Genomic DNA, 19,420 nt, shown 5'->3' with positions numbered 1-19,420 from the left:
CTTGTATTTTTAAATCCCCATATTTCGGAACCATACAGCAATTTAGTAGATATTAATGCATCAAATAACTTTATTTGTAGATTTACAGGTACATGTATGTGTATGTTTCTATTTTTTCTATAGAACACAAGTCATGTTAAGCTTTCTGTGCTTGATCTTCCAACTATTTGTCTAAAATACACATTGTAAGAAATGCACATAAGTTTTATATAAAATTAGATCATAATACATTGTATGTAAATCCACATGTATGGAAGATTTGCATATACGTTTACAGTAATGACTTCATGACTGCATCCTCCATTGACGGCTGATCTTATAGTTGTTTGCCAAATTGAAACTATCCCACCAACCTCAAAGTTACACTTTTTTAGACACTCATTTTTTAATGAATTCATATACAACACAGCCTTAATTTGATGAGCGAACATGTTGGACTGGAGTTAGAGATTTCTAATAAGCGTTCTCTTTTCAAATATTTTCAATAGAAATTTAATCAATTTTTGAAGAAAAAAAAATTATTCTTAAAAAAACATCACAGTATCACAGCTTCACGTATATGTATATGAAAATATGTATTTACTGTGAGCTTCAAAACATAATGCCATTTCATAAAAATGTTCGATTGATTATTGCTTAACGCCCAGTGACAAATATTATTGTTCAATACAAATTTTTATGAAAAAATGAAATAAGTGTTGATGGCATAACTTTGATTGTTTCTGTTAAATTAATTCTCAACTATTATACACTATATTGGTAAACCTGTCTACTGGTATTGACTGTATGATGGTCTCAAGATGTCTCCTGGATATTGTTGTCGTAGGGTTGATGTCTTATTGACATGCACCCAATACATTCTTACATTCTTATAATTGAATGTCTGGGTAAAAGTCTAATCATGGAATAAAAACTGTATATGCTTGATCAGCGTTCATGTATTTGAACAACATAACTGCCAAGTAAAACCTCTAAAATACAGTCATTTTTTTTTCACTTAAAAGAACAAACCAAACTCATACACGGAGAAAAAAACGGAAAGCTTGATATAAAAATGTTTATTATAAACTATTTCAGACGGTCTTGTAAATAAAGTAAGGATATTAACTGTTGATATTTGGTTTTACGTATACAGAAACATTAATTTATTATTGTTATTATTCATTATAAACGACCAATGGCAGTGCTAGACTTTTTCAAAATATAAATAAGGAGATGTGGTACGATGCCAATGAGACACCTATCAACCAATTCGTGTGTAAACCGACAAGTAAATAACAAAATTTTAAGGCCTACACGTCTTTCAAGAGCTTGCAGTTTAAACGAGAAAATAAACTATTTCTGAAGAAATGTGTATATTTATTTATACATTTATTTATTTTGGGGTCGAGTGAAAAACTTACATACATGTGATACATAGGAATAAACGAACTAATTTACTTTCGGGGCTGATCCAGGATTTTTGAAAAAAGGGGGGGGGGGCTTACTTTCAGAGAATTGTGGCAAAGTATAATACATATAATATACACCGCACAGTAGAAAAAGACCAGTTCCGAGCAATATTTGACTTATGAGACATGGTCTGAACTATTTGAAATGTTATATATATATATATAAATAAGAATATGTGGTATGATTGCCAATGAAGTAACTCTCCACCAGAGACCAAATGACATAGAAGTTAACATATGAATGTGTTACAGTTATAAAATAATTCACAAATCGGTGTTAAATAAGGGTCTGGACGGGAGTCTTTCATTCAGTCTCTATTCTTTAACTTTCTAGTCCGTATTTCTCTATTCTTTAACTTTCTAGTCCGTATTTCTCTATTCTTTATACATTTTGCCATTATTCTTTATTCATTTTTTTTCATGGTCCATTTTTCTATATTCTTTATATTGTTTTGTCCAATAATATCTATTCTGCAAACCCACATCCACACCGTCTCACATTTTTTTCATTTAGTTTTTACGTATTTTTTTTCGTAATTTTAAATTATTTTTTCAATTATTTATTACGAATGATCTTTTAGGTGTTTAATAGAATCATAGTGTAATCAGAAAAATATATAAAAATATCCCCAAATTTGTTCCAATTATTATATATTATTATATGGTGTTTTGAATATATTTTGATAGGATTCGAAATGTATACTGACATGAAATTTTGTAAGAAAGTGTGTATTTTTAAAATAATCAATACTCATGTGCAAAATGTAGTCCTCTTCTGTATATTATATTTTTATATATACAAGTTGATACAAAAATGTCTTGAACAGTCTTAATATTATATATTTATTTTTTTATATGTCAGAGGAAGATTTTTGCAAAGATTCATATAGGGTCAAAATCGAAATCAAGTTGCGGTTTTTATGACGTGTTTGCAATATTTATTATAGGACTGATTTAATGTGTCACATTTAACAGATTTTTATACTTAATGACCATGTATTCGAATAAACATAAAACAAATATAAATTGAAAAGTGAATGAATGAACGTTAGTCTCATAAATCTATATGTCATAGTCACAGAGAAAATTGACATTTACAATAACAAAATGTATTTGACATTTGCGATTTATTCAGCAAGATACAAAAAGTCATACAATTGTAGAACCCGAATTTTACTGAAAGCGGGGATTGCCAGTTTAAAGGTTTGCATTTTGTCAACAGCGCTTTTGTAAAATTAAATTACGCAATTCCGACAACAGATTTCATTTTCATTGTAATCTATAATCATTTATTTTTCAAACATATTTCATTTGGGACAATTGAAGAAAGCAGAAGTATTTTTCACGGAAAGAAATCAATATCATTGAGAAATCGATCAATGTACTGAAAATTATAGTCCAAGCTCGAATAAAGGGAGACAAGCCTTTTAAATCTGCACAAACTATATTATGTCAAAATCAATTGATTTACCTGGCACTGAAGACTACTGAAAATTCACAAACTAATATTCTATCGATGTACTGATTTGTACTACTTGACGCTACTGATTTAAATGCAAGGCGTTTTCTCTTAATTACCTGAACCAGTACTGAACTGTGCTGAATCTCCTGCGCGAGTCAGGGTACTGAACACGTACTGACTAACTGAAAAAGATCTTGACATTTTTCCTTGCGGTAAATTCAGGCATTTAAGAGTTGTCCAGTTTAAAATGACCGTTTCAGTAGTGAAAAAAGTTACTAGTGTGTCTTTCATACATTTTTATTATTTTGCGAACTCTGAAACGGTGATGTGATTTTTGGGGATTTTAAATCTGACAATTAACCTAGAAATTAAACGTGATAAAATATCTTTACACTGACAAATGAAAACAAGAGATCAATTTATATCCGTTTATTATAGAAAAACTCCTATGCATACAATATATGTACAGCTATAAATAGCCTTACTCTTGAAACTCTTAATTCCGTTCCTTCATTAATTTTCCTCCAACGTACCTTAGAACAGTTTTTTTTTGGGCGCGATGGAATGGTAATTATCGTAAAACCTAACTAGAGGCTCTAAAGAGCCTGTGTCGCTCACATTGGTCTATGTTCATATTCAACAAAGGACACTCACCATCATTGTAGATGAGAATAGAATTCATGACAAAAATCTCTGTTTCGTTGATCTTGAATTGCTGATCATTTATTCTGTTAAGTTTCTATCTAGCTTCTTTAGTTTTTGCTCAAAACACAAAAGAGGGTAAAAATATATCCTGATTTAAGGGTAATCTACTAAGTCTACTACCTATATTCGCAAATTTTAATTGATAGTAGGTCTTGACTTGCTGATCATTTTTGTGATGTAAAGTGTCTATTTATCTATTATAATTTTTATCATATGAGCAAAACGCCAAAAAAAAAATGGTGAAAATCGTCAATAAAGGGCAATAACTCCAATAAGGAGTCGGCGGACGATTTTCTCCATATTATCTTAATTGTACATCTTATCCTGCTGATCATTGTTTGCCTATTTAAATTTTTCATCTATCTAATATAATTTTTATGATATATGTATGAGGAAAAAACAATAATAACTGGTAAAAAACATCACTAGAGGGCAATAACTCTAATAAAGAGTCAACGGACGATTTCGACCATGAAACTTATTTGTAGAACTTGTCTTTCTGATTATTGTTGCAATTTAAAAATTCTCTTTATCTATTATAATTTTCAAGATAGTAGGCAAAGATGAAAAAAAAATGTTAAAATTTGTCATTTATGGGCCAATAACTCCTGTAACAAATCTTACAGTTTTGACGTATAAGGACAATTGGTAGAATTCAACATTCTAAACATTTTTGCCCGCGTTTGATTTATTCTATTTATAACGGATTTCAAAATAATGGAAAAAACTTCCATTTTACCCCTATGTTCAATTTTTGCCATGTCGGTCATCTTGGTTGGCCAACTGGGTCATTGGAAACATTTTTTTTAAAACTAGATACCCCAATGATGATTGTGGCCAAATTTGGTTGAATTTGGATCAGTAGTTTTAGAGAAGATTTTTGTAAAAAAAAACAGACGACAACGCACGACGGACGCCAAGTGATAAGAAAAACTCACTTGGCTCTTTGGGTCGTCAGAGCTAAAAAGGGATATCACGAATCGCTGCACTACTACACAGTAAGTAAAACAAATTAAACTTAAACGGTTGTAAAATTCAATTAACCCGTATTGACAAAGAAAGGAATAGTTTAAACAACGGAATAACTTTGATTCACTTACGGTTCAAATCAATTTATTGAAAACTACTACAGTACTGTAAAACGGTTTATCAATAAAATCAATTCATGGAAACATCTCTAGGCATGATTCATGTAATAATATCAAAACGTATCGTTGGAACTGTATAAGAACACGCACGTTTCAATTTTGGTTAAATTCGCAAATGAAAGATTGAGCTTGTGGACATTCATAATCGACCCAGGGAAAATTAACATATTGGCATAATGCTAAACAAAACTCAAATCTTAGTCTATTTGGTTCACCGGTATACCAGTCGGTAAAGGGCATTGGTTTGCTGGGATTCCTTATCCATTCCATATCATTATCTTGATTAAAGTTGTATGCTCCAAGCCAATAATAAATTTCTGAAAAAAGAGAGAAAAATTAATTACTCTTTAATTCAATGCAACTGTTTACCTTGTTTTAAGGAAGTCTTATGTTACAGTTCCAGTTTAATACGATTTTTGAAATGTTTGTAATAAGGTGTCAATAATTATCAGAGATGTATTCCGAAACCGACTCGTTTGTCAAATCGAATAATCATTGCTTTTATTTCACTTACGAGGATTACACAGACGTTGTATTCAAAGATCAAATTTGGCAGACTTACAATTGAATACGCCAGAGACGCGCGTCTCGTCTCATATGTATCATCAGTAGGGTGCGAATTGAAAACAGCCGTTTGTCCGACTTCTGAACAGTCTGTACATTGAATCAGTAAAAGGAAACTTCAGAAATTTCAACATCGATTCAATTGCTGTACAATACAGGATCGTGTAAGGAATAAAGTGATTAATTAGGGAAACTATTGTAGAAAGAGTTGTACATCCCCACGTGTATAATTTAAAAGTGTATATATTTTTATAAATTTTAGCTCATAAAATAAAGAACTAGTAAGACCGTAAGAAATATATGAATTTAATGAAGAGCAATTTTTTGTTAAAAAAAATCGATATGATTGTGAATGACAGCCAGTGTTATTTGTAAAGGTTACTGTCTATCTACAATGTCTAATTCTGTTTCTGATTATTTAAATCTCTAGTATCTGTTTACACTAAAAAAAACCTTACACTAGATCAGACGTATAAATTCATGCGTAAGACGCACGTATCGTCATCATAGGTATAGTAGAGCTCGAAACAGTCGCTTAGCTAAATCAATTACGGGGTTGAAGAGCAATAAAATCCAAAGCCTCTAGATTGTATATGTGCAATTAAAACAGAAACAAATATAAAAAAACACACACTCACCTCCAGTAGCTTTGTATCTTTCTCTAGATATATTTTTTGATAAAATCGTTCTCCTCGGCCGTCTCTATTTCTGCTAAATATCCACCCAGACATTTACATTCCTCCTGTGAAAATCAAAAATGGTCATCTTAAAACAGACATTTCAATAGATAGTAGTTTGATAACTTTCTTTACTACAACCATTCGACGCATGTAATTTTCTCTCGTTATATTGACTGCGTACTGCATCGGAATGCAGAGTGTTGATAATTTTTTTTTTTCAACAATAATTTTCATCCTAATCAAAATGTAAAAGTTGTAGCCTGTAGTATGCTGGAACGTTATTCTTTTACCTAACTTTATGTTCGACTACGAAAATCCGCAGTGATCAGTTGTCTCAAGCGTTATTATCTAGGCATGAAAATAAGGCATCAATTAATCTTGTTCTGGCCGATGATCTTATATTGTAAAAATAAAACATGGGTGTCCAAATCCGCGAAAAGACAGTTGTTGTTCCGATAACATTGATTTTATCAGTTTGTATAGACTTCATCGTTTTGAATTTAACTTGGAGATGGATATTTTTTGTTAGACTTTTTTCCAACGGACAGACTGTGCCAACGATCTTTAAGCTGAACCTATCTTTATCCCCTTTGGAATATGTGTTTCTTTCTCCATACACATTTAACGACGAGTATTATTATCATTATCCTTAAAAATTGAATTCAGACTTTTTTTGTTTATTATTGTAATATATTCTGAATATGTTTACGTACAATTATAATTAAATGATTAAGTAATTGATAATACATTCTAACATTGCATTGTATAAAATGTCTGAACAGTACAGAATTTAGTACAATTTTTTGTTAGAAAACTACTTAAACTGCAACCAATACTTAATAGTTTTAGGTTCAGACTTTTCATATGACGTTGAGATAAAATGTTCGTTTTGAACTAAACTTCATGTACTAATAATATGTCATGAATACCCAAAAAAAAGGATACAATAAGCACAGGCTTAACTATTTGCCGACACAGTACGAACAGCATTGAGTGCTTTTGGGGACTAGTTAGTTCGAATGCAGTATTTAATAAAATAAACTAATTTTCACCTACCACTGCATTGGTCTAGTTTTTCGGATCATCGATGAATTCATAAAGCGATGTCCCATAGCTGAAACATCCATTGCAAGAGATTGGACCTGCAATATAAATTGAAATATGGCTTCTAGTGTTTAAGATTTGTTACTTTATTTAAAAAATATTTACACATTATGTGTTTTTTAGTTCGACCTTGATTAAACAGAAAACAGTAAGCCTAAAGTGGAAAAAAACAGTATAAAACACGACAATTCCTGAACGAACAGACACACATGGCGGAAATAAACACATTAGCAAAGTAAGAATATTGTTAAAAGAAACGGAAATTTCCTGTGATAAGTCTAGGTAAAAGCCATCTACCAATCAGCTATAATATGATATTTCATTACCAATTACTTCATGTATATCATGTTGTCTATTCTTGCTAGGTTATGAATTACAGACATTCTGCAAAGTAACGTTTTTGCAAAATATAAAAATAAATTTCTGCAAATAGAACACATCTGTGTCATTTGTTATTTAAATATTTTATTATGATCCACTTGTTTGTGAAAGTGATCATTACAATTCAAAACTTGTGATACATAACACAGAGATGTAATTTTGACTAAATTATTCCTTGATATGTTTGAAGCACCATCAGTTAAGACATTGTTTCCATCAGCATGTTCCCTTAACAAAAACAAACATTCAACTATATATGACTGTGATAAAGTAGTTCTTCCATAACATAAGTTGAATTACTCATCAAGAGAATGTTGCAATCAGATATTTATACATTAAGAATACTGAAACAAAACTCACTGTAAAAGCAGTTGCGAATGAGGTTCCATGTGTCACTTTTTTCGTTAACAACACAACATTGCTCTGTAAAATCAAGTCGACATGTTGATGTTTCCATGCTAAAACTTGACGAGCGACATATACTGTCGTGAAAACAAAGCCATGATGTACATCCAAGCAATGTTTTTTGATAAACATCTATAGTATTTTTATTTCCTGTAATTTTACGATTGAGTTCTATTTCGAATTGGACATTGATCCTTCCTGAAATATTGCTAAAAACAAACCTTCGCTCAATACTTTATGCATTACAAAATGAGACGTGTCATATAAGGCCGATTCAAATACTAAATAAAGATTTTAGTGAACAGTATCTCCTAATGACCAGATACAATTGCATACAAACTAATCATGCTGAAGTATTTTCCTCACAAATGCGGTTAAATTGACAAAATGAAGTACTATTTTGTGTGTGCAAATCAAATGGAACGGTATTTATTTTACACTTAATGTAATTGATTGATGTGAACTTAGACAAAGATGTACATTAAAAATCGGTCAATCTTTTTCAAATATGTGATGTAATTTTACATTAAACATCATTAAATTGGAATTTTCAAATGTTCCGTACATAACTATGCAATTGTTACTTTTTTATTAGCATCACTTCATGCGTATAGTAATTATTAACTGACACTTCCATTTTTCTGGTATTTGGTTTTTTTTTTTTTTTTTTTTTTTTTTTTAAACGGAAATACTTCTAAAGTAGGATATTTTGCAGAGAAGAGGTCATTTAAAGTAAATAATTGTTGTATGGTTGTTTAAATTATACATATATTTAGACATTGCCCTACAAACCGAAAATAGAAAGTAATTAGCTGAAAAATATGGCATATCAATCTACAAAATACTACTATCCGACCGTGAAGGTATAAACTGTACTGTATCATATATTAGAAATTGTAGGTAGAATGCTTTATAGCAAGGATACTACTAGTATAAGTGATGAATCACTTGTCCAAAATCCTTTATATATTTGTATATAGCAAACCATGTTGACAGTTTACACATACCTGACAATAGGTTCTCTTTGCATACTGATTACCAGTTGAACTTGTGCATGTGTTGGGTTCGAATAGAATATGTAATTCTGTAAATGTCGATTTTGGTGAATAAAAAATTCAGCATTCAAATGCAATTCGCTTATAACAAAAATTTGCATTAGACATAGAAAAATATTTTGAAGGGTTATATTCCACGTTCTACTGCCAGTCTGTAACTAAGAAAGCCACCATTATGAATCCCGATTTTTTTTGGTATGTAATTTCTCAAAAAAATAAACAAGAGAGTCACATTTTGTGCCTCAAACCTTCTTTTTGTCAATATTGAAACATTTCAGAAGCGTACGAAAAGTCGAAATACGTCTAGTGTTTGTTTGACACCGAGGGTATACATATGACGTCACATTGTTTAGATACGATATAACAGTTTCGAAGACTTTTTCATTTGTTGCAGTTTTTAACCAAAATATATTCATTAAATGGTCGCTAGGTAAACTCAATTTGCGACAGTAATATCTACGTTTTACCAGGGCAAGCTTAAAATACAATACAGTTATCTCCATTATAATGCCATATATTAACATAAATTGCATTTGATAAATATTTTGGCCAAGCTTAAACCACAATATACTTATCTCCCAATTTCGACTTCAGGTCACTTACAAGAGATATACATATTTTCTAAATCAACAACAGTAATTATCCCTGATAATTAAAAAAAGGTCAATAATAGGATAATTAGAACGCAAAGATACAATCCTTAAACTGACCTGTTATTTATAATCTTCGGCGGCCCTTATTAGCATGTTAAAGGAAACAGAAAAGGTTTCTAATTAAAGAGATGTTAACACTACCATGTATTTTGACTCTTATGCTGACAAAGAACCATCAAGCCTGATTTATACCATGTGATTGTTTTTTCTAGCTTATTATACAAACATGCAAGCATTAATCGGTGCAGAATAATATGGTGTTGTTTGTTTGCAATGAGTTGATGTCTTTCAAACATTTTTATTATGGTGCGAATTCGGAATCGGGAATGTGTGATTTTTTTATCTTACAAACAGACTAGAAATCAAACTTAATTAAAATGTCTTCACCCTGACAAATGACACCAAGTGATCAATACATGTCCGTTTATTATAGACAAATTATAGATAAAAATAAGAAGATGTAGTATGCTTGCCAATGATACAACTCTCCATAGGAGATCAAATGACACAGACATTAAATGTACATGTCAAGTTATAAATAGCCTAACACGTGAAAAGCTCAGTACAATAGGCCCACTATGTCGATGCATGATGATATCAGACCTTCTGTATCTGCTTAATTAGATAAAATGAACTCTTTTACCAAGAAAATGTGATAGACGTTTGAATACAGTTGATAGTTGTTATATCAAATTATCATGACCACTAAAAATAAAATTAACCCTAGATCGAGTGATCAACAGACTAACGATCATCAAAGATGTTAATTGGGCCATAAACATATCACTTAAAGAAAACGATAGAAAACGGTTACATAAAAAGGTTATAAATGTAGAATTAATTCTTATAAAATAAAAAAGAAAGCCCAATATATAATAATTATTTTATATCGTATGGGAATTATACGGAGATAGAATGAACGTTGAAGCGTGGCATATCATCACTGGAGATCTGACTTTTATCGATCAAACTAATTTTTAATGGGAATTCGAAGGTTGAAAAAAGACAGTTTATGTTTTTTTTTTTTTTTTGTAAATGAGTAAAATCCTGCTTGAAATTGTACAATGTTGTATATAAAATTCATAGTGCGTTTGTTTATATTCGATGAACTCTCTAAATTATATGCCTGTAAATCTTTTCATTTCTTAATTTGGACAGCAGTTATTATATTTCGTTTGACACTTGAATTTGTGAATAAAATCATCCACGAAAACAACGAAAATTTGTACCCTACGAATAAAAGTACTTTCACAGCTGTGGTATCATTTTTCGTGGTTTGAAAAAAAGTTACGTGTTTGTGGGGTCTTAAATTTACAAATTTTAGTTTTCTGAGAACAAAATTGAGTGATTCATCAGTAAATACAAGTTGTCTTGATTGGAGTAATTTGGAAAGTGAACATTTTTGTTGTTGCTCAAGTGTAATCAGAAGTGATGACACTATCCAACCCGAGAATGAATGATCAACAGATTAAAGATCATTAAAGATGTCAGTTGGGCCATAAACATTTCACTTGAAGAAAACGATAGAAAATGGTTACATCAAAAAATGCTACAAATGTACTTTAAACTGTAGAATAAATTCTTATGAAATAAAAGAGCAACGCCAATATAAAATTATTAATTCTATTGTATGAGAATTATGAGGATATAGAATTTACGTTTCATTACGCTTCACCATCGCATATCATCACTAGAGATCTGACTTTTATCGATCAAACCAATATTTAATGGGAATTCAAAGGCTGAAAATCGTACACTTTGTGCTTTTTATTTAATAAATGAGTAAAATCCTGCTTGCAGGTGTATATGAATTTCATAATGCGTTTGCTGATATTCGATGTAATCTCTGAATTATATGCCCGTATCCATGTAGTGAACCTACATTGGGATCTTTCCATATGTTGATTTGGACAAAAGTTATTATATTTCGTTGAATACTTAATTCGTGGTTAAAGCCATCCAAGAAAACAACAAAAATTGGTACCCTACGAATACAAAATAATTTCACAGTAAATTGATCTGAGTTGGTTAACCTTCTAAAAACTTTAACTATTGGTATGATTAACATCATTAAAATATCTGTAAAAGAGAGGCAAAGGATGTCAAAGGGACATTCAAATTCTTAAGTCGAAATTAAACTCCATGGCTAAAAAAGAAAAAGACCAACAGACCATCAACAGTACACAAAACACAACCATAAACACTAAAGACTGAGCAACATGAACCCAACCAAAAATTGGATCTAAGGTCCTCCGGAAGAGTAAGCAAATCCTTCTCCACACGTAGCACCCGTCGTGTTGCTCATGTAAGTACAAACTCAGTGATAAATCTAATTTGGTAGGTCACATTCGCGGAAAAGGGGACGAGATTGTAGTTACGACAATTTGAACATATTTGTCACCATTTGTGAAACAGATATTCCATAACGGTCAACCATCTCGTGATAGCGACAGTAACATTTCCGAAGATATTATTTCAACTGCACCGCTTGGAGCTCATGGGCTAATAGCTTCCTTGTGAGCAGCAACTCTCTATCAATGAAATCATGATAGGAAATACAAGCCTTAGAATATAGTATCAACTGGAAGTGATATACTCCATATGCAGGCGCTGCAGGAATGCTGCTACATAGAATTAAAAAGTTCACAATTGGGAAGGTGAATCATCTCAATTTCTAGATGTAAATCAAGATATGAGGCAGGCTTTACTGTATCTGTTGTATCTGATATCTCAAGTTCGATGTAATAGATGCGATCAGCATAGTCACCAATTTTTTAATTATTTAGTGAGAGAACATCATTTATATAGCGGAAAGGGAAATCAAAGGGCACTGCTAACTTCTTTTCTTTCTTTCTAAAAAGGTCCTTTACTGAGGTCAACTTCATATGAATACAGAATAAGTCGGAGAGAAGAGTAGCACAATTCGTTTTTCAGTGGAATGCCGATAGTTTGTTGAAAAACACGCCTCCAAACGTTACTAGTTTGTCAATCAAGAAACCAAGCATTTTGATAACGTCAGTTTCATTGAATTTTTGGTTTGAATGACAGTGATTTTTTACAAGTATGATTTGTCCCTCGCTAAGACAAGATACTTGTATCTATAGCGGCCATTATTTTTTATGAAACATAGCAGGACCAACTCTTTCAATTTGTCTTTTAGTTTGGAATGATGAATACTTGTGTAAAGTGTAGAAAAGTTTCAATGCAATTGGAAGATGAAAGATCGAGTCTTGGATTGTATTTTCTCTAAAGGATCTTTGGAATTTGTTAGTTTCCACATCTAAGCACGCCACCTCTAGAATATTTAGTTTACAATAAGTTTAAAACCTGGCTTTGATTGCTGATAAAAGTTATGTTAATAATATAGAAAGAGGTTTCGTTGAAAACTTGGATGACTCAGCAATTAGCGTTTTTTTGTAAGGCCCCTTATGTAATTCAGGCATGCAATACAGTTAATCAAGATCCAGTTCTGCATCTTTGTTTAAGATTCCACAGATACATAAAACAGACCTATGATTATCCAGGATTTTCTCTCCCGTGAGTGTCATGGGAGTATATGTTCAGCAACATATTTGTCATGGAGGTAGGAATGGTGTTTTGCAACATTTGGGTCTATAAAGATTGATGTAGCATGGGTATGAAGAGACCTATTCAGTTGTTTTATTCCAATTTGCATCAACGACCTTACTGTGCTCACAGCCTTAATCCATTTGGAAAGAGTATCTTCGTCTTCTTTCTCTCGTTTAATTAACTTACTATATAAAATACTGCGCATTATATTATGTTTCAACACGTTCAACACCACAATGTTTACACACGTCCTAAAATATCAGTCTTTTGGTGTAGTCTATTGTAAATTTCACATTTACGCTCTCTTCATAAGTCACTAAACCAAATTTACGTTTAGGCAAATTTCATTTTAAATTTTTCATATAATAAACATTCCATATGTGAATTAAAGTAATGATATATAAGACAAGACTTTTTTTACTTTTTTCCCATCGATTCTGTAATAAAACTTTGTGTTGTTATACTGCTTGAAGAATTCATGTATTATAACCAAATTTGATATAAGGCGTTTGTCATTGGATATAAAATATGTCGGACAAGTGGACTGTTCTGGGTTTTTTTTTAAGTTAAAGAGAACCCATTAAAGTTGTATAGTTCTTCGTTATTTAAATGTTTGTGAGCCTTTTTCATAGAAGTTGAAACATTTTTTAGCAATTATACCAGACTTTTGTTTGCTGATGCTTTTGACTTAAAGTTTCTGTCAATGGTTGTTTATTTAATTTTGTATCTGTTTTAGCATTATTCTTCTATTATTACGATATAATAATCAACACAATTTTCTGATCGATTTGCCCCATTTGTAAATTCAACAAATATGGATGTTTCTTAAAACAAATGTCGAAAATTTAACGGAATAGTTCCATTGAAATCGCTTGCATGTTGCCGATAATATTTCAAGTTATTTGGGTACAAATAACTTTTGAAATTGTTGATATGTTAGTTCGTTGTGTCAGTGTTTGTATCGGGTTGTTTAATGAATCCCATTGGCCAGTTTGAATCGTGTTCTATTCGAAGAAATTCATGGTTATCTCTTCATCTAAAATTGTATGCTTAGATGTTGTATTACCTTGTTAAAGTGTAAACTATCAGAGTGTATAATATTTTTTTTTTTGTAATCTTGAATTAGATGACTTTTTTTTAAGTTAGCAAGCAACACCCTTAGTAACATTTTTTTTTGTATTTCATTATGGTTTATAAAACACGAAATAAAAATGATATTGTTAACTAAAGATACTCTGAATTTTACCCTACACATGGTTATTTATTTTTTGATATTATAATTGATACTTCATTTGTTCTTTAAATTTAGCAAAATTCGTCTTTACATTATTCTGTTTGACTTTTTCTTTCTATCGCAATCTCAAACTCAGTTTGTGTACTTCTATCTTGAAATAAATGTGACAACTAATGATACAATTGTGCAAAATAATCCAGAGAGGTTTATTATATGTTACATTTAATTTCATTTGCAAATGGCAATGGTCTAAAAAGTGTCGTATCATTAGGTTCCAGATTAGGCTCATACTGTACCTGAATCCACTCCCGGTATTGACAGCATTGCTTGAATGATTGTTCTTACATATGTTTCCTAACCTCAGAGATCCTAACGTCCTGTTGCACATTTGTCATGTATTTTCAAGACGATAAGGATGAATAGTATTTACCATACAAATTCCTTTCGGGTGTGGTTGCTAATTTGTGCATTTTACACGACCACAATAGTCCATGTATCCATTTCTATACACCCAAACCAACTCTTTGGCTGGTTTTGATTGGAGATTTTATTGCAGACGCTTTTGTTTTTAATGTTTGCTGTTCAAATACTTTCAAATTGTCTTTTTTTTTTTCTTATACAAATCGGAAAATTTTGTTTAAAAAGAAGGATATTTGGTATGATTACAATTGATACAGCTTAACACAAGGGACCGCAGGATGGTGATGTAAGCAACTACATGTCACCGTCCACCCTTCAACAATGAACAAAACTGATAACTTATAAGTAAGATAAGAAAGTCCCGACATGACTTAATGAGGAATAATGCAAAAGGAAAACAAACGATCCATGATAAAAATTATTCAGTATTAAATATCTCTTGAAACGTTTTTTTATGACAGGTCAACACATGTATATGGGTATATTTTAACTGACTTGATCGAAACTTGTTGAAGAGTAGATATATTTTAGGTATAAAACAGTGCTATCTAATCCGATGTAACTGTTCAAAATATCAGAAAGATGACTACAAGGTTCACTGTTTATACTATATTTAAAAGCACGTGTTTCATGTTGGTAAATGATTAAACACTTTTCAATAACATGTGTTCATATAAAGTCTTGTAATTTGTGTATGTTTCCTATGCTGTATCTCATTTTACAGTTTATTTACCTTGATGAAAGTTGCTTATATGGTTCCCTTTCTATTTCTTATGCTTTGAACTTGTTTGTTTATTGATCATCATGACTGGCTGTCATGGTCACTATACACGCTTTTACTATTTGGCTATCATTAGAGAGCAGTCGAATTTAATTAAATGTTAAGTAAGATTTGTCGAATCTTTCACGTGGCAGGTGCTTTTCACTCTTATCTAAGTTGACTAGGATTGTCAGTTTTCCTACCGAAATTCCGTGGTAATCTCTGCGCAATCTGGCTTCTTCCGCCAATAAAAACCGACTGCTACGAAATAGCACAACAGGACTTAAAGTGGCGTTTAACACCAATCAATAAAGCAATAAATAAATATTATATTATTCTTCGCATCTTCTCATACATAACAATCATCATATATCCCAAACCATCAGGATGTTGGTCAGAAGGTAATTTACGTCACAAAACTTTAAAAATAGCTATTTGTCACCCATGTCTGAAACCCAGAGTAATGTGTCTACAGTTATGATACTTGCAACATAGAATTATGATAACAGATGGTACAATTATATGCAACTGAATACATTATAGTACAGACGCATTGAACTGTGTCTTTAATTTGGAAATCTAGATAAGGAGGAACGGAAAATACTAAAATGACATTCAAACTCAATAATAGAATATCTTCCTATGCCATGATAGAAAACGAAAAACGACAAAAAGACAACATTCTACGAAACTTAACTTTGGAAACAAATGACTTTGTTACACGAACCCCATCAAAAACTCCGAAAGAATTAGCATATTCTGCTCCATAGATGGAATAAAAAAGTAACGATCTTACAAGAAGATTATCAAATTGATGGTAAACACCGTGAACATTTTTAAGTCTTGTCATCAATACTGTCTAATAGTATATTAGGCACAGAAATTAAAAACAGTCTTGATACCTTTGTGTTTAATTTCAGAAACATTCAGATCAAGGTTGTATTGCAATGTATTCATACAGTGTTGTTTGATTATCAAGGTCTTTCCTTTCTTAATGGAAAGACCTTACTGTATTTCGTTTGTTTATTATTATTATTATTATTCTTTTTCTTCCGCCGTTTTCAAAGTCAAAAGTCAAGAAAAGTACGCAACATATCAAAATGATCTTTAGTACCAAGTATTGGGTTAATAAAAGCTATCTTGTATTAGGGGCACCAAAGTGTACTATTTACCTTATAGGAGTTATCTCCCCAATTACAAAAACCATTGTTATCGCTACTCTTCATGAACTTTAAGAGTTAGCGGCAAATGGTTTTTTTTAAATGTTCCTTGCCACATGTCGCAACTTTAAATAATATTAACCGAAGCGATCCAGTGACTTCTTATAGGAGTTATTTCCCCTTGAATATTTTACATTTCGGTATGCATAGGAATCTCACGAACCGTAAGTTGTAAAGACCTAGGGTCTTTTGATTTGAGATCATTGGACCATAACTTGACAGTATAGGTCAAGGTCAAAGGTCAAGGTCATAATTTAGATTTTGATATGTCTTTGATTTCCCGATAATTCTCAAATGGTTATAGATACAGAAAATTTAAATAGTGATAAATGTTTGGTACTTCAAGGGGCAACTTTGTTTAATTATAACTGTATTAATTTTACCATTATATAAGGGACATAACTCCCATTGACGGATTGCTAAAAGACATTATTAGGCAAATCTCTTTAACAAAAGGTCCTAGACCAATAAGGTCTTTTACAATGGCATTGTGGTCCAATGACCTTGACCAAGGTCACAAGGTCAAAGGTCAAGGTCATGTCAAAAAAGGCAAATCATGTGTTTTTGATCCTATTTAAAGGGTTTTATGTGTGTTTTAATGCTTTTGTAGGTTGACATTAACCTTTGACCTTAATACTTGTTAAGGGATATCTCAGGAATCCTTATACTTACAGGAATCGTAAATAGTGAAAAATATTTGGGTCATTAAGGCGCAACTTTTTTACATTTGGACCGAAGAAATATAACCTTTCTGTAAGGGGCATAACCTCCTTAAATGGTTTCTGAAAGACAAAATTAGTTTTAACTCTTAAACCTCAGTTGCAGGGGTTCAAAAAATGTAAACAACTTGGGGACCCATGGTGTAAGGAGTGTTACATGATTTTAGCGTTAGTCATAGATATACAACTAAATTCCCCCTATCAAGAGACAACACCAGTATGTTGGTGCGACAAGTGTATGACAGAATATTTATGACAGTATATTTAAAAAAAATATGGAAGGAAAGACCTCTCAATTATTCAAGAAGAATTGAACTTTAATTGTATATATTATTTGATGATATATCAACTATTTCATAAACAGTTTCAAATAAAACAATTATATTGGTGCATATTCAATATAAGAGTTGAAATCATAAACAAATTCACTTTGAGTATTGCGTATTCTAGTAATATCTCTATAACGTCTTCATTTACGTTAAAGATTTCTGAAATGACGAAGCTGATACAACGGTAGATAAATTTATTGTTCTAATTCAAATCTACAATGAATATCAGGTGAATCCATCAATTATATCATTACAGTGCTTTGTATAGCCAACTTTATAGTATTCTTTTTTATCATTGACATTTGCATATAGTTGTTATTATCGTTCTCTTTAAATAGTTGTTATCATCCTTTGATCTTTTTTCTCATTGTCAATCATAAGTCATATTCTAGTTTTTTATTAGTGTCCGAACGGTACTGTAACAATAGTATGCGAAATGTGATGTTTAAGAATTTATAAGATAAAATATATCCTTAGCTGCATTGAACCATCCGTTCAACAAATGACAATTTATTCATGCAATCAATGTCAAATTGTCCATTTGAATAAAACGTTGTAAGAAATCATCATGTTAAAATGTTTTACGATATGATTTATGATTTAAGAAATGGTATAGCACTGATAATCTTCACATTTTTTTTGTCACCCTGCGTCATGTTTACCTTGAAAAAACAACGTATGCCATTGGATGAAATGTGCATTCTACATATATTTTAAGCAGTATATCACGAATTCTGCTATAGGTCCATCAATTTAATATACAGTTAAAACCAATGGAGTTCTCCAAATTACATAGATCAAGGTCAGACTGAAACTTACATGGAAAGTGCATTCCCAAAATACTCTAGGGGTTCAAGTTGAAGGTTCAATGGTTTTGTTTATCAAAAGTGTGACATCTTACACTGCGTTTAACGCAATGCTTTAACATTAATTTGAAAGTTGTGTTGCACAAATTGCGCATTGTTTATATGTGTTAAGATCAACAAACAAGTTTTAACGAGCGTCACCACCAGGTAATCGTCTCTGTTGATAAGAATTCATTTCCAAGCTCAGTCAAACTGTCTGTATCACATTTTCATACTGCTTAAATCTTACAGAACTTATAGTCGTCGATAATAATGTTGCTCTTTTGACAGATTCCTGTCGACTTCATGCTTTAATTTGATACATTTGTATTTCGTTCTACGAATATTTTTATTATAAATCAATAATATGTATTCAGATATATACTAGTCAACAAAAGAAACGATACACAAGTCTGGATTTAAATTTATCATAAAATATAATACATAGGAACAACTGTTAAAATGTCCAATGAAAAACATTCATTTAAAACGCAATTACATATGGTTAAAAGAATTTGACCAAATTAAAAATTAGAAAATACCGAGTAAATGAACACAGGGGTCAAATTTATTTTGCGGGAAATGTTGACAAAAGTCCGCACTTAAATTCGTAGATGAGAATTAAGTATTCAAGTATCTGCAAAGGCATTCAAAAGTTTAAACAGACCATGTTTAAGTTTAAAAGTTTTAAGTTCTAATATCGATTTTTAATTTT

General features: G+C 31.3%; 1 protein-coding gene across 1 annotated transcript in view; it reads right to left on the bottom strand.

Annotated features, from left to right (window-relative positions):
* LOC127704734 (U1 small nuclear ribonucleoprotein A-like) overlaps positions 1-18,216 on the bottom strand; it is a 1,100,970-nt gene extending 1,082,754 nt beyond the window's left edge. The window contains exon 1 of the mRNA XM_052208942.1: positions 18,211-18,216. The gene's annotated coding sequence lies outside the window, so the exon portion shown is untranslated. The remainder of the gene's footprint in view (positions 1-18,210) is intronic.
* Positions 18,217-19,420: the final 1,204 nt, after the last annotated feature.

This window comes from Mytilus californianus, unplaced genomic scaffold (assembly GCF_021869535.1).
Source record: "Mytilus californianus isolate M0D057914Y unplaced genomic scaffold, xbMytCali1.0.p SCAF_6, whole genome shotgun sequence".
Classification (NCBI taxonomy): domain Eukaryota; kingdom Metazoa; phylum Mollusca; class Bivalvia; order Mytilida; family Mytilidae; genus Mytilus; species Mytilus californianus.
Note: the sequence above shows the minus strand (reverse complement) of the source record. Positions and strands in the feature narration are given on the sequence as shown.